General features: G+C 41.9%; 1 pseudogene; it reads left to right on the top strand.

The window, feature by feature from the left end:
- LOC139581882 (glycine receptor subunit beta-like) overlaps positions 1 to 24,545 on the top strand; it is an 85,336-nt pseudogene extending 60,791 nt beyond the window's left edge.
- The last annotated feature ends 788 nt before the right edge of the window (positions 24,546 to 25,333 follow it).

The raw sequence follows: 25,333 nt of genomic DNA, 5'->3' as shown, positions 1-25,333 counted from the left end.
TATAAGTCACCTGACAAGGTGGCACTAGCTGTTGTAAGAACGACAGTGTCTGGATAGGATGATGTTTAGTTTTGAACCTGTCACACTCTCAAGTACTGAAGCTTGGCTGCTTGACTGCTTATTTCCGATCCCACATCGGATGCCCCACACATGTATTTTCATGTCACTCAGGGCTAAAAGCTCGGAGTCACTCCTTAAGCTTACTGTGTTTGTGATGATCTACTGTAATGTGTACTGTGTATACAAAGGGTTGGATGGGGAAATCTGTAAAAAAAATACTAAAGTAGCACCACCCTTTTCAGTGATGTTGCACTCCTCTAGAGTCTGGAGCGCCCAAAAACAAAGCTTTCATGTGCAAATGGAAGGCTGGGAAATAAATATGCAACTCCGTCTCTGCTCATGCACAATAAAGGCGTCGCTTGCATTAAGAATTTATTTCCGGAGCCGACAAAAAAGCTTTTAAGAGCGGGAGGAACAGTCTTTTTCAATCATTCAGCACTCTCCATTGTCTCTGAAATGATGAAATAGAGGCCCTAATTCTGCAAATAATGTAGCTTTGCGGTATTCATGAACAGATTTTGGGGGGAAAGAGTTTTAGAAGTCTGAATCCCCATCAGCTCTATCTCCATCTAGCTCATACTTAAATTCAAGGACACTGACATTTTTAAATACATTTTTCAAGTCAGTTTAACCAGTCAATACCATTTAAGAAACAATTGCAACTAACAGACAATAATTACATTTATTTGCATAATTGTGGTTCTGCATGTTCTGTTCCCAGGTTGTCTGTCACTCTATCCTGTCCCCTGGATCCGACCCTGTTTCCCATGGTTACGCAGCGCTGTAAGATGCAGCTGGAGAGCTGTGAGTAACTGATAATGACTCAGTTTTACATTACCATATATGGTATCCGTTAGAGAAGGAGCTAGAATTCATGTAAAAGGAATTTTTCAGTTAGAGACAAGGGTATTTTACAAATGTTCCATCCTGAGAATAAATCACTTTTCCCCCGGTTAACCCGGTACGTTCCGCCAAAACCGTAAGTGTCATTAAAAAGCATTATAAAGCATATAAATAAGCCTATGTCTGGATTTGATTAGAGCTGTGATCGAAAATTCAAGCCTGATGCTACCGGAGTCTGATGAGCCATACAATAAATATATTTAATGAGACCAAGCCCAAAAAAGCCCAAATGATTGTGCCGTTATCCATTAAATACCGTATATGTTGTAGGCTACTGCACATTACGCACAACAGAAAAACATAAAAGCCCATAGATGTAGCTGGCTATATGCTCTCTTGTGTAAATAAATGAAACTACTGTAGCTCCAGTAGGCTAATATTTTTCAGTGTGAACTGTATTACTGTACTATATTGTATTATATGGACTGGAATTATGCACATTGTTCAAACCATGACAAAGCATGGAGAGAAAGAACATGGGATTCTGGTGCAGCACATGCAGCCTACATAGTTACAAGTATAGGTTAGCAAATTTTATTTTAATTTTGAAATATAATAGGGCCTATTTGTATAATTAGTAGGCTGACATATATACCTTTCATAATATTTACCCTTAATGTTATTAGCCTAGTAGGCTCTTTTTTTTATTATTGCTTCATTCCTTCCTTGCTTTCAACAGTTAAATTAAATAAGGTCCGTTGTTCTTATCTTCATCATTCCAACAACATCCATGAATATTATAGGACTAGAATTAGATGGAGCAGGCTTTAACTTCTCTTCACGAAGGTTCAATATTTATGGGTCTGAATAAAAAAAACGCTATAGCCTAAAGCCATCGCATGTTCGCTCTTCTTTCAAAGCACCTGTGATTTCTATTGGCTGCTGTTTTTAACATTCAGCAAACAAGAGCTTGCGCATCTCTTTGAATAGTCTTTTGGTATAAGAAATGCTAAAAATGTCCAGCACGCTACTCTAGTCTAGCTTTTCCTGCATGGGACTCCAAGAGCTAAGGAGTGTTTTTTTAAGGAGAGAGGCCAGCGGAGCACAGGTGCATGCATATTGCTCAAGAGACAGAGGCTATCAGTTAGAAGCTTATTATGCATAACCCATCATTAATTAGATAAATATAAGGCTAATACTGAATTGAATGTATTACCTGAAAGAGGTAGGCTAGGACACATACATAGGGCATAGGGTACATAGGGCTATACAGTGGGGCAAAAAAGTATTTAGTCAGCCACCAATTGTGCAAGTTCTCCCACTTAAAAAGATGAGAGAGGCCTGTAATTTTCATCATAGGTACACTTCAACTATGACAGACAAAATGAGAAGAAAAAAATCCAGAAAATCACATTGTAGGATTTTTTAAGAATTTATTTGCAAATTATGGTGGAAAATAAGTATTTGGTCACCTACAAACAAGCAAGATTTCTGGCTCTCACAGACCTGTAACTTCTTCTTTAAGAGGCTCCTCTGTCCTCCACTCGTTACCTGTATTAATGGCACCTGTTTGAACTTGTTATCAGTATAAAAGACACCTGTCCACAACCTCAAACAGTCACACTCCATACTCCACTATGGCCAAGACCAAAGAGCTGTCAAAGGACACCAGAAACAAAATTGTAGACCTGCACCAGGCTGGGAAGACTGAATCTGCAATAGGTAAGCAGCTTGGTTTGAAGAAATCAACTGTGGGAGCAATTATTAGGAAATGGAAGACATACAAGACCACTGATAATCTCCCTCGATCTGGGGCTCCACGCAAGATCTCACCCCGTGGGGTCAAAATGATCACAAGAACGGTGAGCAAAAATCCCAGAACCACACGGGGGGACCTAGTGAATGACCTGCAGAGAGCTGGGACCAAAGTAACAAAGCCTACCATCAGTAACACACTACGCCGCCAGGGACTCAAATCCTGCAGTGCCTGACGTGTACCCCTGCTTTATCCAATACATGTCCAGGCCCGTCTGAAGTTTGCTAGAGAGCATTTGGATGATCCAGAAGAAGATTGGGAGAATGTCATATGGTCAGATGAAACCAAAATAGAACTTTTTGGTAAAAACTTAACTCGTCGTGTTTGGAGGACAAAGAATGCTGAGTTGCATCCAAAGAACACCATACCTACTGTGAAGCATGGGGGTGGAAACATCATGCTTTGGGGCTGTTTTTCTGCAAAGGGACCAGGACGACTGATCCGTGTAAAGGAAAGAATGAATGGGGCCATGTATCGTGAGATTTTGAGTGAAAACCTCCTTCCATCAGCAAGGGCATTGAAGAAGAAACGTGGCTGGGTCTTTCAGCATGACAATGATCCCGAACACAACGCCCGGGCAACGAAGGAGTGGCTTCGTAAGAAGCATTTCAAGGTCCTGGAGTGGCCTAGCCAGTCTCCAGATCTCAACCCCATAGAAAATCTTTGGAGGGAGTTGAAAGTCCGTGTTGCCCAGCAACAGCCCCAAAACATCACTGCTCTAGAGGAGATCTGCATGGAGGAATGGGCCAAAATACCAGCAACAGTGTGTGAAAACCTTGTGAAGACTTACAGAAAACGTTTGACCTCTGTCATTGCCAACAAAGGGTATATAACAAAGTATTGAGAAACTTTTGTTATTGACCAAATACTTATTTTCCACCATAATTTGCAAATAAATTCATAAAAATCCTACAATGTGATTTTCTGGATTTTTTTTTCTCATTTTGTCTGTCATAGATGAAGTGTACCTATGATGAAAATTACAAGCCTCTCTCATCTTTTTAAGTGGGAGAACTTGCACAATTGGTGGTTGACTAAATACTTTTTTGCCCCACTGTATATCAGTAGAACATGATGATCTATTTTGGATGCAATTTGAATGGAATTGATGGAGAGAGAAAAAGACTGCGAGAGAGTGCTCGTGCGTGCACTGATTTTAAAGCTACGATATTCGAGTGATAGGCTGTTTTTAAAACTCAGCAGCATCAATTTAAAAAAATTATAATCTTTTCAAAAAAAAAAAAGTGACCCCCGAAAGCCAGATGGAGATGGGTAAATTAAACACACATTCTGTCTTTATATTATAGACCAGGGATCATAATCTAGATTCAGCCTCCGGCCAATTTCTTCTTGAGCAGATGGCCGGGGGCCGGAACATAATAAAACAAATATTTTTAGACTGCAAATTGACCGGAAGAAGTCTAAACAGATATTATATTTGACTAAATCATAATCATTTCAAACCTTGATTACATTTGGGGACATTGCCCTGTGTAGGGGGCTGTCTTTCGGATGGGATGTTAAAACAAGTGTCCTGACTCTCTGTGGTCATTCAAAATCCCTTGGCACTTATTGTAAGACTAGGGGTGTAATTGCTAAATTTCCAACCTGGCCACATTCCTTCATTGCCACCTAATCATCCCCCTCATTCCTAATTGGCGTACACTACCGGTCAAAGGTTTTAGAACACCTACTCATTCAAGGGTTTTGAATGAGTAGGTGTTCTAGAATAATAGTGAAGACATCAAAACTATGGAATCATGTAGTAACCAAACAAGTGTTAAAAAAATCAAAATATATTTTATAATTGAGATTCTTCAAATAGCCACCATTTGCCTTGATGATAGCTTTGCACACTCTTGGCATTCTCTCAACCAGCGTCACCTGGAATGCTTTTCCAGCAGTCTTGATTTTGCACATATGCTGAGAACTTGTTGGCTGCTTTCTTTCACTATGCAGTCCGACTCATCCCAAACCATCTCAATTTGGTTGATGTAGGGGGATTGTGGAGGCCAGGTCATCTGACGCAGCACTCCGTCACTCTCATTCATGGTCAAATAGGTTTTACACAGTGGATGTGTGTTGGGTTATTGTCCTTTTAAAAAACAAATGATAGTCCTACTAAGCCCAAACCAGATGGGATGGCGTATCGCTGCAGAATGCTGTGTATAGCCATGCTGGTTAAGTGTGCCTTGAATTCTAAATAAATCAGACATTGTCACCAGCAAAGCACCCCGTCACCATAACACCATCTCTTCCATGCTTTACAGTGAGAAATACACATGCAGAGATCATCCGTTCACCCAAACCACGTCTCACAAAGACACGGCGGTTGGAACCAAAAATGTCAAATTTGTACTCTAGACCAAAGGACAAATTTCAACCGGTCTAATGTCCATTGCGCATGTATCTTGGCCCCAGCAAGTTTCTTTTTCTTATTTGTGTCCTTTAGTACTGGTTTCTTTGCAGCAATTTGACCATGAAGGCCTGATTCACACGGTCTCCTCTGAACAGTTGATGTTGAGATGTGTCTGTTACTTGAAATCTTTGAAGCATTTATTTGGGCTGCAATTTATGAGGCTGGTAACTCTAATGAACGTATTCTCTGCAGCAGAGGTAACTCTGGGTCTTCCATTCCTGTGGCAGTCCTCATGAGAGCCAGTTTCATCATAGCGCTTGATGGTTTTTGCGACTGCACTTGAAGAAACGTTCAAAGTTCTTGAAATTTTACGTATTGACTGATCATGTCTTAAAGTAATAATGGACTGTCGTTTGTCTTTGCTTATTTGAGCTGTTTTTGCCATAATATGGATTTGGTATTTTACTAAATAGGGCTATCTATCCCCCCCTCCACACACGCACACACACAGCTTGTCACAACACCTTGGCTCAAACTCATTTAAGAAGGCACACCTTTTAATTGAAATGTGTTCCAGGTGACTATAGTGGTTCCTCCTTTAAAAGTTTTGTCATACTGCAGCACACCAGATTTCTATGGCACGATATTTAATTGTCATCCATTTTTACCATTAATGCAAGTTCGTGCTAGTTTGACCACCAGAGGGCATCTTTGAGAAGCATTTGATAGTCTTCAATAATGGCATTACTAGAGAATTTTTTATATTTTTTGTATGAACATAGTATATGGGATTGATTTTAAGAAATGTAGCTTAATTCATTTGATTAATATTATGGTGTTTCTATTCCAAGAAAAACGAAACCCTAATAAACCCGAAACCCCTTAATATCTAAGGGGCATAAAATGTCCACGCCCTAATTGTAGTGTAACCAATACCCAAATGGAGATTCAGTGAAAATAAAAATCTAATTGATTTATCAAGACCAGTCCTCATGCTTGTTTTATAGCAGTGTGTAACGATGCTGAAATAGTTATTGCTTCAAATCCTATTGCTTCTAACTTCAATATGCTTTTTAATAAATAAGGTTGGAATGAAAAATATGGCACTGTACAATGTGACGGTCGGGAGTAGGCTACAGTCCTGGGCTATTCAGCTAAAGAATCCCTGTGTCGTGTGGGCACGCGGGAGACCGGGGTTCAATTCTCTGATGGGGAGGAAGGAGTAGGCTGTCCTTGTAAATAAGATTTTTTTCTTCACTGACTTGCCTAGTTAAATAAAGGTTACACTAAGAGCATAACATTTCTACACTATAATTGTAGTCTAAGCAATACCCAAACGGAGATTCAGTAAAAATATTTTTTTTATTGATTTATCAAAATCAGTCCCCATGCTTGTCTCAGAGTTGCGCGAAACGGTGCTGAAATAGTTGTAGGCTATTGCTTTAAATCCTATTGCTTCTAATTTCAACATGCTCTTTAAATAAATAAGACCTACACCACTTTTAATATAAGATAATATATAACGATATTTTGGAGGTTATTTCGTTTAAAAAAATAATAATAATTATGAAAGTGAGCGATTGTAATCTGAATAAAGAGTAAAATAATATTTGTAAGGGCCAAAACATGTATTTCTGTTTTTAGAGGGAGAGAAACGCTGGGCCAATTGTGCGCCGCCCATTGGGACTCCCAATCAAGGTCGGATGCGGTACGTAATAATAATAATAATAATTTTTTATGTTTTGGTTTTATTTGTTTTGTCTTTTCTGATGGATTAAACTGAAATTTCAACCAATCATGGCCTGTTGTGATACAGCCAACCTAACTAAGAAATACATTTGATGATAGAATTCTCCCCCTAACTTTCTTCTAGGCAAGTCAGGCACAAAAGCTAGTAGTAGTAGATTTGGATAGAAAACACTCTGAAGTTTCTAAAACTGTTTGAATGATGTCTGTGAGTATAACATAACTCAGATATGGCAGGCAAAAACCTGAGAAAAATCCAACCAGTAAGTGGGAAATCTGAGGTTTGTAGTTTTTCTAGTCATTGCCTATCCAATATACAGTGTCTATGGGGTCATATTGCACTTCCCAAGGCTTCCACTAGATGTCAACAGTCTTTAGAACCTTGTTTCAGGCTTCTACTGTGAAGGGGGAGAGAATAAGAGCTGTTTGAGTCAGAGGTCTGGCAGAATGCCATGAGCTCAGTCAGGCACGCGCCCGTGAGAGTTAGCTGTGTTCCTTTTCCTTTCTAAAGACAAAGGAATTGTCAGTTGAAACATTATTGAAGATTTATGATAAAAACATCCTAAAGATTGATTCTATACATCGTTTGACATGTTTCTACGAACTGTAATATAACTTAATATAATAATAATTATATTATAATAGAACTTAATATAACGCTAGCGTCCCACATATCCCAGAGAAGTTAAGAATTAAATGTGACTACACAAATGCTGCATACACATTTGAAGAATCTAATGAAACGAACCTCTTTCTTGGCAATCATGCGTTTTTTTTCCGTGCGGCCTGTTGTCCAGCCCTTTGTCCACTGATCTCCACGGATGGTTGTCGGCATGGTTGTATGCTCTGCAAAAATACATTCACGTTTTTAGTACACAATCATTTTTTATTTTTTATTTAACCTTTATATAATTCTCAATTTTATTACACAGTATGCTTACACATTGATAGGCTATATAAAAATAAAAATAAATCTTCTCGTGATTATGGTCCTAACTCTGGAACGGGTAGCACCATAGAAAGAAGATGGCTTGATGAAAACGATGTCCATTTCGTCTGTTCTCTTTGGTCGCAATGTCATATTTTTTTTGATAAACAGCTCATTTTTGAATGGCAAGTGTGTTAGGGTGAAGTTTGCAGCGGGGTGAGAAGTACTGGAAAGGTGTGACTTTCACACCTACAGTAGCCGGGCTATAAAGAGTCTATTGTCCTGCTAATCTGGCTACAAGTGTTTGAAAACCTGTTTTCAAAATGGCACCAGCTGTCCATCACTACTGTAAATAAAAACACAGCATCTTGTTTACATTCTTTGTAACCACAATGTCACAAATAATTTATATATACCTTTCCAATTACTTTTAGAGTTTGGGATTTACAAAAAAAAGAAACGTCCTCTCACTGTCTACTGCGTTTATTTTCAGCAAACTTAACATGTAGAAATATTTGTATGAACATAACGAGATTCAACAACTGAGATATAAACTGAACAAGTTCCACAGACATGTGACAAACAGAAATTGAATATTGTGTCCCTGAACAAAGGGGGGGGGTCAAAATCAAAAGTAACAGTCAGTATCTGGTGTGGCCACCAGCTGCATAAAGTACTGCAGTGCATCTCCTCCTCATGGACTGCACCAGATTTGCCAGTTCTTGCTGTGAGATGTTACCCCACTCTTAAACTAAGGCATCTGCAAGTTCCCGGACATTTCTGGGGGAAATGGCCCTAGCCCTCAACCTCCAATCCAACAGGTCCCAGATGTGCTCAATGGGATTGAGATCCGGGCTCTTCGCTGGCCATGGCAGAACACTGACATTGTGCATGTGACTAAAATTTGATTTGATTTACTCCTTCACTTTTAACAAATTAAAGCACCCACTTAGTTGAAGCTACGGCAAAAAGCAAACCACATTTCAATAATAATTCAAGAGTAGCCTTGTAACGTAGTATTCCATACGATCCTCATCACTGCTTCACTGTATGTAGCTATCTAGCTTTGACCAAAGCTTTATTGGTGTTTTTTTACACTTGTCCTGCACTTGCACATGGAAGAAATATATAGTTGCTCTCATGCTCAATGCCCGGAGATATTAAAACTCTGACAGGTCACACTTCGCTAAAGCACTAAAAACCCAGGCTTTTTTCTCACTTGTCAGTGTGAGTACCAAAATGCTAACACTAAAAACAAAGCAGCGATTGTCACTGGAGACTAGCATAGCGCCAATAGTGAAAGGCCTATACAGTTAGCACTCAGTTTGAACACAACCCCAGCACACTCACACAGGGGAGCAACGCAGCTGGCAGTGAGGCTGACCTTTTTAATGGGATTGTTGTGACGAACCAGTGAGACACAAAGATCACCGTTGTCTGTGACCGGTGGGAGCATGTTCTATGGCAGCCCCCCCTTAACATGGCATGAAGATCACACAGTAAGACTGGAGGTGGGTGAACAACCTCAGTCTGTCCTCCCGAAACCCCTACAGGGTCTCAAAGCCTGGTTCAAGTATGATTCCTTCTCTTTCAAATACTTTGTTTGATTGAGCATGTTTGAGTGCCAGAAGGGCAGGGGTTTGGACTTCTGTGACTATTCCATTTCTCCAGGCAAGCTGCATCTGTTTGGCCCCAGGAAGAATAGCTTCTGCCTTGGAAAAAGCTAATGGAGATCCTAATAAAATACTAAATACAAGCTCTATTGAAGGGAAAGGTAGAGCAAGTAGCCAGTAAACAGGGTGTGAAAACGAAAAGTTATGAATATAGCCAGCCTAGTCTCATAGACTAGATATATTGTAGTAAATGTACATATGCGTCTCTTAAATTAGTATGAAGTGTTACATTTGGTATGGTTACTTAAGCAAAGTGTGGATGGGTGGGGGGCGCATAACGCAAACGTCAAGGAACACAAAGTTGCGAGTTCGAATCTCATCATGGATAACTTTAGCACTTTAGCTAATCAGCAACTTTTCAGCTATTTAATACTTGTTAGTTACTAAGCAACTAGTTAGCATGTTAGCTAACCCTTCCCCTAACCGTAACCCTTTAACCTCACTCCTAAACTTAACCCTAACATTAACCCCTAACCCAGCTAGCGTTAGCCAGCTAGCTAATGTTAGCGACCTAGCTGACCTAGCTAGAATTCGTAACATACTCATACGTTTAGCAAATTTGGTAACATATTGTAAGTTTTTCTAATTCACAACATATCATACAAAATGGGTGATGGACATCCATAAATTAATGCATGACATACAAACCTAACATATCATACTAAATTAAGTCTTCGATTTACGTACAGAATAATACTAAATGCCTTGAGACCAGGTAGATATATATCAACTGTGGGGCCTTATAGACAGGTGTGTGCCTTTCCAAATCATGTCCAATCAATTTAATTTACCACAGGTGGAATCCCATCAAGTTGTAGAAACATCTCAAGGATGATCAATGGAACGATCACAGGATTTACCTGAGCTCAATTTCGAGTCTCATAGCAAAGAGTCTGAATACTTATGTAAATAAGGTATTGCTGTTTTTATTTGTAATACATTTGCTAAAATGTTTAAAAACCTGTTTTTGCTTTGTTATTATGGGGTATTATGTGGATTGATAAGGAAAAACATGTATTTAATCCATTTTAGAATAAGGCTGTAATGTAACAAAGTGTGGAAAAAGGGAAAAAGTCTGAATACTTTCCGAATGCACTGTAAGTGATCAAATTATGAAACCCATACATTGTAATTTTTAATTGCGTAAAGTGAGTGAGGTAGAAGTGAAAAAACTATCAACAATGACAAGCCATCTGGGTCTGACAACTTGGATGGAAAGTTACTGAGGATATTAGCGACGATATTGCCACTCCTATTTGCAATAGCTTCAATCTAAGCCTACTAGAAAGTGTGTGCCCTCACACCTGGAGGGAAGCGAAAGTGATTCTGCTAGCCAAGAATATTAAAGCCCCTTTTACTGGCTCAAATAGCCGACCAATCAGCCTGTTACCAAAGTTTAGTAAACTTCTGGAAAAAATGTTTTTTTGACCAGATACAATGCTATTTTACTGTAAACAAATTGACAATATACTTTCAGCATGCTTGTAGGGAAGGACATTAAACAAGCAAAGCACTTACACAAATAACTGATTGTCTGAGAGAAACCTATGATCAAATATTGTGGAAGGTCTTTTGTTAGACTTCAGGACGGCTTTTGACATTATCGATCATAGTCTGTTGATGGAAAAACTTGTGTTATGGCTTTACACCCCCTGCTATATTGTGGTTAAAGAGTTACCTGTCTAACAGAACACAGAGGGTGTTCGTTAATGGAAGCCTCTCCAACATAATCCAGGTAGAATCAGGAATTCCCCAGGGCAGCTGTCTAGGCACATTACTTTTTTCAATCTTTACTAATGACATGCCAGTGTCTCTATGTATGTGTATGACTCAACACTATACACTTCAGCTATTACAGCGACTGAAATGACTGTAATGCTTAACAAAGAGCACCTGAATGGGTGGCAATGAATAAATTAGCCCTAAATACTTCAGAAACTAAAACCATTGTATTTGAGACAAATCATTCACTAAACCGTAAACCTCAACTAAATCTTGTAATAAATAATTAGGAAATTGAGCAAGTTGAGGTGACAAAATTTCTTGGAGTAACCCTGGATTGTAAACTGTCATGGTCAAAACATGTTAATACAACAGTAGCTAAGATGGGAATAAGTCTGTTCATAATAAAGCGTTGTTTTGCCTTTTTAACAACGCTGTCAATAAGGCAGGTCCTACAGGCTCTAGTTTTGTTGCACCTGGACTACTGTTCAGTCGTGTGGTCCGGTACCACAAAGAGAAACCTCAGAAAATTACAATTGGCTCAACACAAGGCAGCATAGCTGGCCCTTAAATGAACACGCATGTCAAGGTGGAGGAGAGATTGACTTCATCACTACTCGTTTTTGTAAGAAATGTTGACATACTGAATGCACCGAGGTGTCTGTTTTAAACTACTGGCAAAGACCAAAGGTCTCTTCACAATCCCCAAGTCAAGAACAGACTATGGGAGGCGCACAGTACCACATACAGCCATACCTATGTGGAACTCTATTCCACATCAGGTAAATGATGAAAGCAGCAGAATCAGATTTAAAAACAGATAAAAATACGCCTTATGGAAAAGTGGGAACTGTGAAGAGACATACACACAGACACACATACACATAAGACACGCACTCTACACACACGTACATATGGATGTTTTACATGCAACCTCTGTTCACTAGAAGTAAACGGAGGAGGTGAGAATGGGAACAGCTCAAAAGCAAGGGACCTGTAAGACATAAGCATTACCTTGGGAACAAAAGCTGCATTATGCCGTAACATCCCTTTGGAGTAACCAGGTGCGAACTCCAAACAGGAAAGGTGTCCGCGTAGAGAACACCAACATGCTTGGCCGACACCAAGGCCATGAGAAAGGACTTTCAGGTCCACAGACTCCAATGGTTCAAATAAAGGCTCATACAATGCGTCCAGGACCAAAGCCAGGTTCCAGATCAGCGCCATAGGCTTAGACACTGGTCTTGGCCGACGCACGCCTTTCAGGAACCACACCACCAGTGTATGGGGTAGAGCCCTCAATCCGGGGTAGAGCCCTCAATCCATACATGACAAGCTGAGATGGCTGCCAAATATACCTTAAATGTGGAAAATGAAAGGCCCTGTTCAAAAAGCTCTTGCAAGAACATCAAAATGTTCACCAAAGGAGAAATTCCTTTTCCCTGACACCAACCCTCAAGTGCCACTTATATGTATACAACACCCTATACACTGACTGTACCGTCGTAATCATGTTCAAAGTTAAACCCCTAGCCGTCAAATTCAACCTTTCAGGGGCCAAAACCCACAGATCCATATCTGCAATGGTGGGTGCCAAACTCTCCCATGCCCCCGACACACTAGATCCCGACAACACAGAACCCTCCACAGGTCCCCGCCCATCAGGCGGATGATCTCCGGGAACCAGGGTTGTCTGGGCCAACGGGGAGTCACCAGAATCAACAACAGCCCCTCTTAACGGACCCTCCGTTCTAATATCCGGCCCACACAGGGTTCGGGGACTTCGGCAACCAGTAACTTGCCCCCATTGACTGAGCCACTTGGGAGCACTTTTGCCACAGTAAATGCTTGGGGACGAGTGCACCGAGAACATGCCCCCTACCTTGGCCTCCAGCTAGGGTCACAAGGTCTGCCCCTGCGCCATTGAAGAGTCTACTTTCACCCTGCTCTCCTTTGACCCAGCACGGCATCTGTGCCAAGATGTCCACCGCTGCCCAGAAGCACCAAAACAGTCAAAAACTGATCTTGAAGCCCCCCCATCACCCATCATTTTGTTTCTCCTCGAAACGGGCCTATATGGACTCCATAGCTGAGTCAAACAAGCTTATTGGCGTAACTGGCTCATCTAAATACATCCGCCTGTCCCTCCTCTGGAATCTGGGACAACGTCAATCAGGGGTGGCACAGAGCCACTACCGTCGCCCCCATACTTTTCCACAGCCAGGATAATACAGCGAGAAAGATGCAGCACTAAATCAGCCATAGCACGGATTGCGTCGGGAAGCTCTGAAACCGGCTTCTCCACCTCCACGGCCCTATTCAGCTCCTGTAGCAAACTAATATGATAAATCTGCAGCATTGTGACCACATTCAACAACCTGGCCGCTAACGCTCAGCCTGATACACTCTGTCCAGCTGATCTGCCGAGAACCGGCACTGTTTATTTGGAAGCACCATGCTAGGATTAGCCCCCTTCTTAACCTCTGGAGTTAAGTAAATTGCTTTCTATCCTGTGTGCAAACCAGTCCCGCCACCTCCATACCCTCTACATTCATGAAGTCTCCAGAACCTGGTAGCACCAACATGGCTGAATGAAGGGAATCCCAGGTTGACTTTAGCTCATCGGCTAAATCTTTAAACAGCGGTAAGCTACGCTTCACCACTGCAGGTCACGAGGTAAATACCTTCCCCCAAACCTGGAGGAACTTCACTGTGGGGGAGAAGATGGCCAATCCGCCCCCAGGTGATCTGCTGCCCTATGACACAGCTCCATCAAAGGCGCATTAACCACCAATGGTTCACTCTCCCCCGCCGAATCCAAAGCCAGGGCTTTAGGCTGCCCCGGACTGATGTCATCCAATTCAGACCCTGAAAACTCTAGAGCCAACCAGGGATAGTATATTATCACCAGAATCCAGACTCCGAATAGTGCCAGAGAAACTGGAATGAGCCTCACTCGGCTGGGATGACACCCCTATCAACTCCGACAACCACTGCTGATCCCTCCTGGCCTCACTCCTGAGTGTGTTTTCACCCCGGGCAAACAGGACCGCACTCGCGAGTATCTTAAATTGTCATTCTGAAACCACATGCCCTAGGGCACGGTCAGAGGTCAGCCTTTTTGAACTTAGTCTTACGCTGGCCATCTTACTAAAGTAAGGAAGCACTAGCTACACAAGCAGAGCAGAAAGTTGTTACTTTTTAGCAAAAAACAATATACAACACTCACAACATCTAGGGCAGGGGTCTTCAACCTTTTCTAGCATGAGAGCTACTTTAAAAAATGTAACATGTTGCAAGCTACAATTTTTTTCTAGCCATTTAAATTGGCACATTCTTCTCTTCTATTCTCCCCTGCAACTCTTCCCCGCAACTTTTTCCCAGGTTCTTAGTGTACAAGAGAAAGTAGTGCACTGTTTTCTGCCAATATATCTGGTAAAATAATGGTTAATAAACAACTCTAAGGGGGGCCCTTTAAAATCTGTGGGTTTTCTTCTCCCTAATTGTTTTATTTTCCTAAATTGTTTTCTCAGTTTTATTTTTCCTGGTTTTAGATTGTTTTTCACTCTCAAAATTACAATTGTTCATAGAGACAACACAATTGGATGTATTGAGTCCATGTCAATGCTGAAATCACATCAGAAGACAAGTATTTTTTTTTAGGTCTGGAAGAAAACAAAAATGTATTTTTGAGTGTAATTCCCCTTTTAATTGCACATCTAGCAAGTGAGGAAGGTGCCATCTAATGGGCTAGTCTAATGATGAGTCTGAACTGCTACTGCTCATTTCATGGCATACTTTGCCAATAACAAATAATAGATACAAATGAAGTACTTACTCATGATATATTTCTGCCAAGTAAACCTACTTTGCAGTTAACATTTAATTGCGAAGGTTTGGGGGGAAAGTATTTCTGTCAATCCACAAGACCCTTATCACATCAACACATGGAGTGAAAGACAAACGCGCGCACCACACAGACCGACGGGCAATATTGCTGGAAATGTATTTGCAGATATTGTGTTAGGTTTGGCTTTTTAATCCAATAGTGGCTAACCAGGGCTGGGATAATATCAATGTTGCATTGTTTAGATACTAGCTGGGAGATTGCGGTGTCTGATACTTGTGAGATTTGTTAACAAAAGTTTGCGGTGAGACAACGTGAAAATTGGATGTACTTTCAGAATTGTTTGGCGAGCTACTCATAGGTGGGCTGCAAGCTACTGGTAGCTCACAATCGACATGTTGGAGACCCCTGATCTAGGGGGAGGAGTACGCACTGTTCCCACTAACAGACACCTAATCGGAGCCGAATCTCGTGATCTTCGTGTGCTTGAAAAGTTTGGAAATTGCGTGACAGGAGCTGAAGAGCGAAGAAATTAGGAAATTAATGCGAGCCCCGATTATTATAGCCATGAAGGGGGCGGGCTCGGCATCCATTGGTCGTGATTTCAGTTTTCTTAAGGTGAATACGATTGGTCGTTGACTCCCCCATAGTGTGTTATACCGAGTGACCGACTGAAAGGGAACAAGAGAGAGACGTGTTTTAATGACGTTACTCCAAAGCAGATAACAAGGGAAAGAAATTGTGAAACAGCAGTCTGTCTAGGAAGTGAGATACCGTGGTTATTCATAAATGCAATTAAACAGCAGAGCATTAGCAGATAGGGTGAAAGAGCGGAATCTGACAAAATGGAACACGCCAGGAGCTACCCCTTATGTTCTGCTTCTGAAAAAAGACACAAGAGGAAATAGCCTCTTGGTATTAGACGAGTGTGAGAACATACACATTTAGCCTGGTATATAGGGTATCTTGATGATGCGTTCTCTCTCTCTGCTTGTCCTTAGTAACACTCTTGGAAAAGATGTGTAGTTCATTATTATGATTTCATACATAGACCAATGTAATGCAATGGTATTTAGCAATTATAGTTAGTTATCACAACAGTAATTTAGTAGTCATATTATTGTATACCCAAATACATTTTAGATTACTTTGTTATGAATGTGTGTTACCCTACCAGTAGCTTGAAAAACTTGGTACACTTATACAAGGGATGGCCAACATGAATCTGTTTGTGCAGGCTTTTCACACTCCTCTGCCCCCCCCACACACTACACGTGTGTGGAGGTGATTTTCACCCTGAGGAGGCAGGTGGGCTTCTACATGATGGGTGTCTATGCCCCACACTCCTCATCGTGGTCCTCACTTGGCTCTCATTCTGGATCAACCCTGATGCCAGCGCTGCCAGGGTCCCTCTGGGTAAGACCTCTAATCCCTATCTTAACCACTGACCGTAAACCCCTATCCTAGTCTTACCCTGAAAGCAGTGATTCCTTGGTCCCTTTGGGTAACAGACAAGCCGGTTTTAGTCTCCCATGTCACTGTGGTGTTGTCTGTGGTGTTCGAATCACGCCAAGTTTCACGATTGTTTCGCTTCACTAATTGAAGCAATAGTGAAACGTAGTGTGATTCAGTTTGGATTTCGAGGCTAATCTTGACATACCGAGGCATCAAATGCAGCCTAATATTAGCCATCACTGAGTGCTTTCCATTTTTTCATATAATCTGGGACCACCCATTGTCATTCCACTGTCGCCCCTACATGATACATAATAGATAATGATACCTTTTTATTTTGTATGGGTAACTCGCCTGGTCCATTGTAAACAAGCCTGCACGAGTTGGAAATGTCAACTTCTCACCCATTTGACGTCACTTCACACAGTCCGATGGGTCTGGAAAGAGCTGTGTGGATAAGAGGACCATCCACCTCCAGCTGTTTGTCACTTTCATCCCATCCTTCCATTTCCTCTGGAGGGCCACCTCATGACACCTCAGTAAATGGGATCAGCAAAGGTCAGTCATCTCCCGCGTGTGACCGTTTGACATATGTCATTCATTCATCTCTGTGAGTGTGTGTGTGTATGTTAGCGTACATGTTATTAAATGTGTGGAATACTTCCATACATGCTTCCTACTATGCGTGTCGGTTTCAGACTCATTTTGTTCCCACAATAAAGCGCCCCATCGGGGGCCAAGCATCAGCAAACAAAGCATTATGCTGTTTCAACAGAGCCAACATCTTCCTTGTGTTATGTAAAATAGGCCATCTTACATGCTGTGATGAAAAGGATTTCGGAGCTCGGCGAACTCGAATGGGGTTAGATAATCATCCGAAATAAGGATCTATATAAAGATTTTTACGCATACAACCACCTAGATTAATTGTCCAATTGGACAATCTCCAATTGGAGAAAAATAAATAAAAAATAGCCCTCCGTTATCAGTGGCTATTTGAACCCGCTTCATCACTAGAATGAGAAAGATAGAAAGGTAAAAAAAGGTTAATAATTGGGCTCTTTGTACTGTAAATCCTGGGATATGGGCTTGTGAGTGTTTCATTACCACTGCCTAGTTTAGGTGATTCATATATCCATTATTATGTACTGTACACCAGGGGTATTCAATTCAAACTCTCAGGGGCTGCTGTGTCTTCTCCCTGCTATTTACCACTCACCTGGTTTAGATCAAAGTCTAGACCTCTGATTTAAAGGCAAGGATGAAAACTAATAAAATACTGCAGTCCTCATGGTCTGAAGTTGAATCTCCTTGTCTGCTGTGCATTTTATGTCGCGCATTAGAGAGTCCAGGGGTCAAATGCTAATTTGAGATCCTAAGACACCCGTAGAAGTATCCCCAACGCTAAGCTATGCTCTCCTTCCTTGGATGTTTAATTGACAAGCCCACATCTTCACTCCCATCTTGTTCACCTCCCAGGGATCCTCTCAGTGCTCTCCCTGTCTTCTGAGTGCACGTCCCTGGCCTCAGAGCTGCCCAAGGTGTCCTATGTGAAGGCCATCGACATCTGGCTGATCGCCTGCCTACTGTTTGGCTTCGCCTCGCTAGTGGAGTATGCCGTGGTGCAGGTGATGCTCAACAGCCCCAAGCACATTGAGGCAGAGAAGGCCAAGATGGCGTCCAAGGCAAAGGGGAAGGAGAAGGCGGCGGGCAAGAACAACACGTTCAACGGCACCAGCGGGACGCCCTGTCATGTCAGCACGCTGCAGGTGGGTGAGGGGTGGTTGTGTGTGGTGGGTGAGGGAAAGGTGGGGAAGGGGATGGGCTTGTTTCTGGTGAGTGGGGGGAGGTTTGTGTGATTTAGAAATAAGTTGCCCCCAGACACTGCTCTAAGGTCAAGATGAAGTTGTCCCTAACCACTTCCCTCACAGTTGAATGAGGAATGGTTAACCTTGCATATATCCTCAGGCATGATGAGAGGGAAGTTAGAGATACCAATAGATAAATAGATAGCATTTATGAGTGATTGAATTGTCCTAACATCCCCTGCACTCTGGCCTTGCATGGATAAAGATTGACACAGGTACAGATTTCGCTTGTGAAATGTTATTTTCCATCATACACTTCATAGAAATGAATTTACATCGTAATGTATGTTAGTCAAGACTTGTGCAGAGTATTGTGCTGTGCGATTTGCAAGAAGATGACTCAAGTGGAAATCAAACGTAAATCAAATTAACACCAATATGAGCTTAATGATTGAGTGAAAAAGTAGCAACTGTATGATTAGTATCTAATTTCCCCTGTAGCCAATGAGAAAGATTGAAATGTGTGTTTCAGAAGTTACTTCCCACTGATTCTGTTGTGACAGCATGTCGATTCATCAAATAAAAAAATAGAAAATCCAAATTACAGCTCCAAAACATCAACATTAGGGACATTCTGCCATGCATGAGATAATTGTGTATCTGTTGCATTCTCATCTCTTCCTGAAAGAAACTGCCAGTTAGCATTGAAGAAATATGGTGGTTTGACAACAACCCAAAATTGCACCCTTTGAATGTGTCGAGATTTATACATTAGAGGTCGACCGATTATGATTTTTCAACGCCGATATCGACTGTTGGAGGACCAAAAAATCCCGATACCGATTAATCGGACGATTTGTATATTTTAAATATATATTTGTAATAATGACAATTACAACAATACTGAATGAACACTTTTATTTTAACTTAATTTAAATCAATTTAGTCTGAAATAAATAATGAAACATGTTTAATTTGGTTTAAATAATGCAAAAACACTGTTGGAGAAGAAAGTAAAAGTGCAATATGTGCCATGTAAAAAAGCTAACGTTTAAGTTCCTTGCTCAGAACATGAGAACATATGAAAGCTGGTGGTTCCTTTTAACATGAGTCTTCAATATTCCCAGTTAGAAGTTTTAGGTTGTAGTTATTGTAGGAGTTATAGGACTATTTCTCTCTGTACTATTTGTATTTCATATACCTTTGACTATTGGATGTTCGTATAGGCACTATAGTTAAAGATCCCATGGCACTTATCGTAAGAGTAGGGGTGTTAACCCCGGTGTCCTGGCTAAATTCCCAATCTGGCCTTCAACCATCACGGTCACCTAATAATCCCCAGTTTACAATTGGCTCATTCATCCCCCTCCTCTCCCCTGTAACTATTCCCCAGGTCGTTGCTGCAAATGAGAATGTGTTCTCAGTCAACTTACCTGGTAAAATAACGGTAAAAAAATAAATAAAATAAAAAATAGTATTGCCTGCCTAATCTCGGGAGTTGATAGGCTTGAAGTCATAAAAGAGCTGCTGGCAAACGCAGGAAAGTGCTGTTTGAATGAATGCTTACGAGCCTGCTGCTGCCTACCCCCGCTCAGTCAGACTGCTCTATCAAATATCAAATCATAGACTTAATTATAATATAACAAACACACAGAAATACGAGCCTTAGTTTCCAGATTTGACCATATTCGAAAACTAAACGTTTACTCTATCAGTGAAATACGGAACCGTTCTTTATTTTGAGCGGGTGGCATCCATACGTCTAAATATTGCTGTTACATTACATAACCTTCAATGTTCTGTCATAATTATTTTTGAATTTTGAAAAGAAATTTTGAAAAGAAGGTCGACGACATCCGATCCTCGTTTGCTAAGTCAAACGACACCGCTGGTTCTGCTCACACTGCCCTACCCTGTGCTTTGACCTCTTTCTCCCCTCTCTCTCCAGATGAAATCTCGCGTCTTGTGACGGCCGGCCGCCCAACAACCTGCCCGCTTGACCCTATCCCCTCCTCTCTTCTCCAGACCATTTCCGGAGACCTTCTCCCTTACCTCACCTCGCTCATCAACTCATCCTTGACCGCTGGCTACGTCCCTTCCGTCTTCAAGAGAGCGAGAGTTGCACCCCTTCTGAAAAAACCTACACTCGATCCCTCCGATGTCAACAACTACAGACCAGTATCCCTTCTTTCTTTTCTCTCCAAAACTCTTGAACGTGCCGTCCTTGGCCAGCTCTCCTGCTATCTCTCTCAGAATGACCTTCTTGATCCAAATCAGTCAGGTTTCAAGACTAGTCATTCAACTGAGACTGCTCTTCTCTGTGTCACGGAGGCGCTCCGCACTGCTAAAGCTAACTCTCTCTCCTCTGCTCTCATCCTTCTAGACCTATCGGCTGCCTTTGATACTGTGAACCATCAGATCCTCCTCTCCACCCTCTCCGAGCTGGGCATCTCCGGCGCGGCCCACGCTTGGATTGCGTCCTACCTGACAGGTCGCTCCTACCAGGTGGCGTGGCGAGAATCTGTCTCCGCACCACGTGCTCTCACCACTGGTGTCCCCCAGGGCTCTGTTCTAGGCCCTCTCCTATTCTCGCTATACACCAAGTCACTTGGCTCTGTCATATCCTCACATGGTCTCTCCTATCATTGCTATGCAGACGACACACAATTAATCTTCTCCTTTCCCCCCTCTGATAACCAGGTGGTGAATCGCATCTCTGCATGTCTGGCAGACATATCAGTGTGGATGACGGATCACCACCTCAAGCTGAACCTCGGCAAGACGGAGCTGCTCTTCCTCCCGGGGAAGGACTGCCCGTTCCATGATCTCGCCATCACGGTTGACAACTCCATTGTGTCCTCCTCCCAGAGTGCTAAGAACCTTGGCGTGATCCTGGACAACACCCTGTCGTTCTCAACTAACATCAAGGCGGTGACCCGTTCCTGTAGGTTCATGCTCTACAACATTCGCAGAGTACGACCCTGCCTCACGCAGGAAGCGGCGCAGGTCCTAATCCAGGCACTTGTCATCTCCCGTCTGGATTACTGCAACTCGCTGTTGGCTGGGCTCCCTGCCTGTGCCATTAAACCCCTACAACTCATCCAGAACGCCGCAGCCCGTCTGGTGTTCAACTTTCCCAAGTTCTCTCACGTCACCCCGCTCCTCCGCTCTCTCCACTGGCTTCCAGTTGAAGCTCGCATCCGCTACAAGACCATGGTGCTTGCCTACGGAGCTGTGAGGGGAACGGCACCTCCGTACCTTCAGGCTCTGATCAGGCCCTACACCCAAACAAGGGCACTGCGTTCATCCACCTCTGGCCTGCTCGCCTCCCTACCTCTGAGGAAGTACAGTTCCCGCTCAGCCCAGTCAAAACTGTTCGCTGCTCTGGCACCCCAATGGTGGAACAAACTCCCTCACGACGCCAGGTCAGCGGAGTCAATCACCACCTTCCGGAGACACCTGAAACCCCACCTCTTTAAGGAATACCTAGGATAGGATAAAGTAATCCTTCTAACCCCCCCCCCCTTAAAAGAGTTAGATGCACTATTGTAAAGTGGTTGTTCCACTGGATATCATAAGGTGAATGCACCAATTTGTAAGTCGCTCTGGATAAGAGCGTCTGCTAAATGACTTAAATGTAAATGTAATAATTATGTAAAATTCTGGCAAATTAATTACGGTCTTTGTTAGGAAGAAATGGTCTTCACACAGTTCGCAACGAGCCAGGCGGCCCAAACTGCTGCATATACCCTGACTCTGCTTGCACGGAACACAAGAGAAGTGACCCAATTTCCCCAGTTAATATTGCCTGCTAACATGAATTTCTTTTAACTAAATATGCAGGTAAAAAAATATATACTTGCGTATTGATTTTAAGAAAGGCATTGATGTTCATGGTTAGGTACATTGGTGCAACAACAGTGCTTTTTTCACGAATGTGCTTCATCACCTGTTTGGCGAAGTAGGCTGTGATTTGATTATAAATTAACAAGCACCGCATTGATTATTTGCAACGCAGGACAAGCTAGTTAAACTAGTAATATCACCAACCATGTGTAGTTAACTAGTGATTATGTTAAGATTGATTGTTTTTTATAATATAAGTTTAATGCTAGCTAGCAACTTACATTGGCTCCTTGCTGCACTCGCGTAACAGGTGGTCAGCCTGCCACGCAGTCTCCTCCTGGAGTGCAATGTAATCGGCCATACTCAGCATCCAAAAATGCCGATTTACCGATTGTTATGAAAACTTGAAATCGGCCCTAATTAATCGGCCATGCCGATTTAATCGGTCGCCTTCTATTATACACATATATATATGGACGTGCAAGAGTGATCATCTCCGTATGTCTCCATCCTACCCTACAACCACCCTAGAACCATAGGAAAAAACAGAACAGATCTGACCGAAACCACACCAAAGAGTCCTGACAGGGTTGGCAAAGCACCACAGTCATAAATCAGCTCATGTCAGAATGTCACACGAATGAAGGCCTTATTCAATTGGAGGTGGTCGGAGGACAGGCTTTGAGACGTACAAAGGGTATGGCAAGCATCATCACCATTTCTTTCCAAAGTCGAGTCAGGCAAGTCCTCAATTCTTCCATTGTCTCCCATTTCCCCTGGTAATAAGGGCCAGGTGATCTGTGGCACCCATTTGCGCTCCTCCCGCGCTTCCACGGCTCCTTAAATGTGAGACTGTGAGTCGCTGGGTATGACAGAAACAGAACAGGGCATTTGTTGAGTTTTTTCCCACGTTGAGTCAGGCTCCTCTCAGGTTGGCTTAACACTACTGTCGACGTCTCTGTGGCTCTGGCCGCAATGGCTCCGCGTTGGCAGTAGCTGCCATCTGTGGCAAGGGAGGAGGAAATGGGATGTGATTGGAGCTCTAGCTGACTCCTGTTACATTGCCTGCCGAGATGTATGTTGCCGTTAACTGAGAGAAAGTCAGAGAACTGGAGAGTGACTGGACAGGAATGTTTGGAGTAGTGGGACTAATGCAATGTTTTCAATTGTTCCCATCACCACCCACTGCCATTGTGCACTTGAGCACTTAAGCAGGTAAGGTGTTAAGGGGCACTGCTCTTTGGATGACCCTCTGCTCCTCCAATGATTGTGCAGTTGTTACTCTATCCACTTTTCCCTTTTCCAGGTGGGAGAGACCCGGTGCAAAAAGGTGTGCACCTCCAAGTCGGACCTGTGCACCAATGACCTCAGCATTGTTGGCTCACTGCCGCGGGACTTTGAGCTCTCCAACTTTGACTGCTATGGGAAGCCCATCACCTTGCCTCACGGCCCGAGCAAAAGCCAGGCCAAGGCCAAGAAACCGCCACCGCCCAAACCCGTCATCCCCTCAGCCGCCAAGCGGGTCGACCTCTACGCCCGAGCCCTCTTCCCCTTCTCCTTCCTCTTTTTCAACGTCATCTATTGGTCCGTGTACTTGTGATCATGGAAGGAATTTAAGGATTTTGACCACATTTTCTACTAATGTCCATCTTTGCCCTGTGATCTCGTATTTTGATCCATTCTTCCTTAATTCAAGTTGTTTATGTATTTATATGAATCTATATTATTAACTATCATTATTGGCACTAGAAAAATCATATCGTCCACTAATTCATGATTGGCACTAGGATAAGAAGAAAAGCATCACAGGTGTATTTCATGAGATGAATCATATACAAATGATTTGACAATTTGAAAATAGATAGAATTAAGAAAATAATAATCAATGAAAAATATATCAAGATTTAAGAATTGATCAAAAATATGAATAAAAAATAGAATCAATTAATTATTTATTGAAAATATTAGTGAAATTGACAGGTCCTCTGCTTTTTGGTGCTATTTTCCGGAACTTGCTTGCAACTTTGATAAGATGGCATTGGCACAAAGTTTACAATTGCATGTAAAAAATTGCTTGTATGAATATAAATACAGTATATTAGATCTATCAAAGTTTATTAATATTATGATTTTTTTTCTCCAGTACTCCTGTTGATATGTGAAACACCTTATCCTTGTTCAGATGGTTATATGACATTGCCACGACGAGAATTGTAACTTTTGACCATCTCTCACATGCCTACACATCATGTGTAAATGGGTTAACAAACTGACCATATATATATTATTTACAAATGTGCAATTTACAAACTAACCAACAAATGTTTATATGAATCACACAATTATGTATTTGTGATATTTGTAGTAGTCTAAATCTGTCTGTCCCTACACACATTTATCACAGATTTACTACAATAACTAAAGAAAGTAAGATTGATCTCATTTTGGAAGACAGTATACCCATTGTTCATTAAAATAAACTCAAGGATTTTGTCAGATATCTGAAACATAACCCCCATCCCACTAAAGTATTCACATGGTATCAAAAGATTAACTTCTACTCATAAAAACAGTCACATTTGTGAAAAATCATTCCCAGTAAGATTGATAATTGGGGAACATCTATCCGTCTTTCTCCCTCCATGAGCCGACCCATATTTTCCCAACATGCAAACTGCACATTAAGCACGCCACACAGCTGTTTCTCCCCGTGACAGTCTTGCGCCTCTCCTAATCTACCAACTGGCCATCAATTATGCATTGGAAATGTGTTTGGATATTGACCTCAAAGTATCATTGCGAGACTCCTCAATATGAAATCTGTCTCCGACTTAACGAACCAAGATAAATACCGACCTTATGTCATGACAAATGGCCCATATAAATGAAGCAGAAGGAGATCTGGTTTGTTGAGAATAGAAGAAAATGAGAGTCATTTCAGTGGTTATATTACTTGGGGTTGGTCCATAGATTCATTAATAACACGTTTTGATTATATGCTTATTTACCAAGCAAATAAGTACCATCATGACGACTTTCCTGTTGCTGTCATGGTAACAGACATAATGGAGGGAACCAATCTCGCCTACTGATGTTTCTGGAATGAGGACACGTGCCAGACGATAAAGTCTAGACAAAACAATAACAACAGGTGAGTTAAACAAGAATGACAAATGAGTTAAAATAATCTCCTCGTTAAAAGGTATACTTATATTACTCTGGAAATGCAC

This window comes from Salvelinus alpinus, chromosome 7 (genome assembly GCF_045679555.1).
Source record: "Salvelinus alpinus chromosome 7, SLU_Salpinus.1, whole genome shotgun sequence".
NCBI classification, from domain to species: Eukaryota; Metazoa; Chordata; class Actinopteri; order Salmoniformes; family Salmonidae; genus Salvelinus; species Salvelinus alpinus.
Note: the sequence above shows the minus strand (reverse complement) of the source record. Positions and strands in the feature narration are given on the sequence as shown.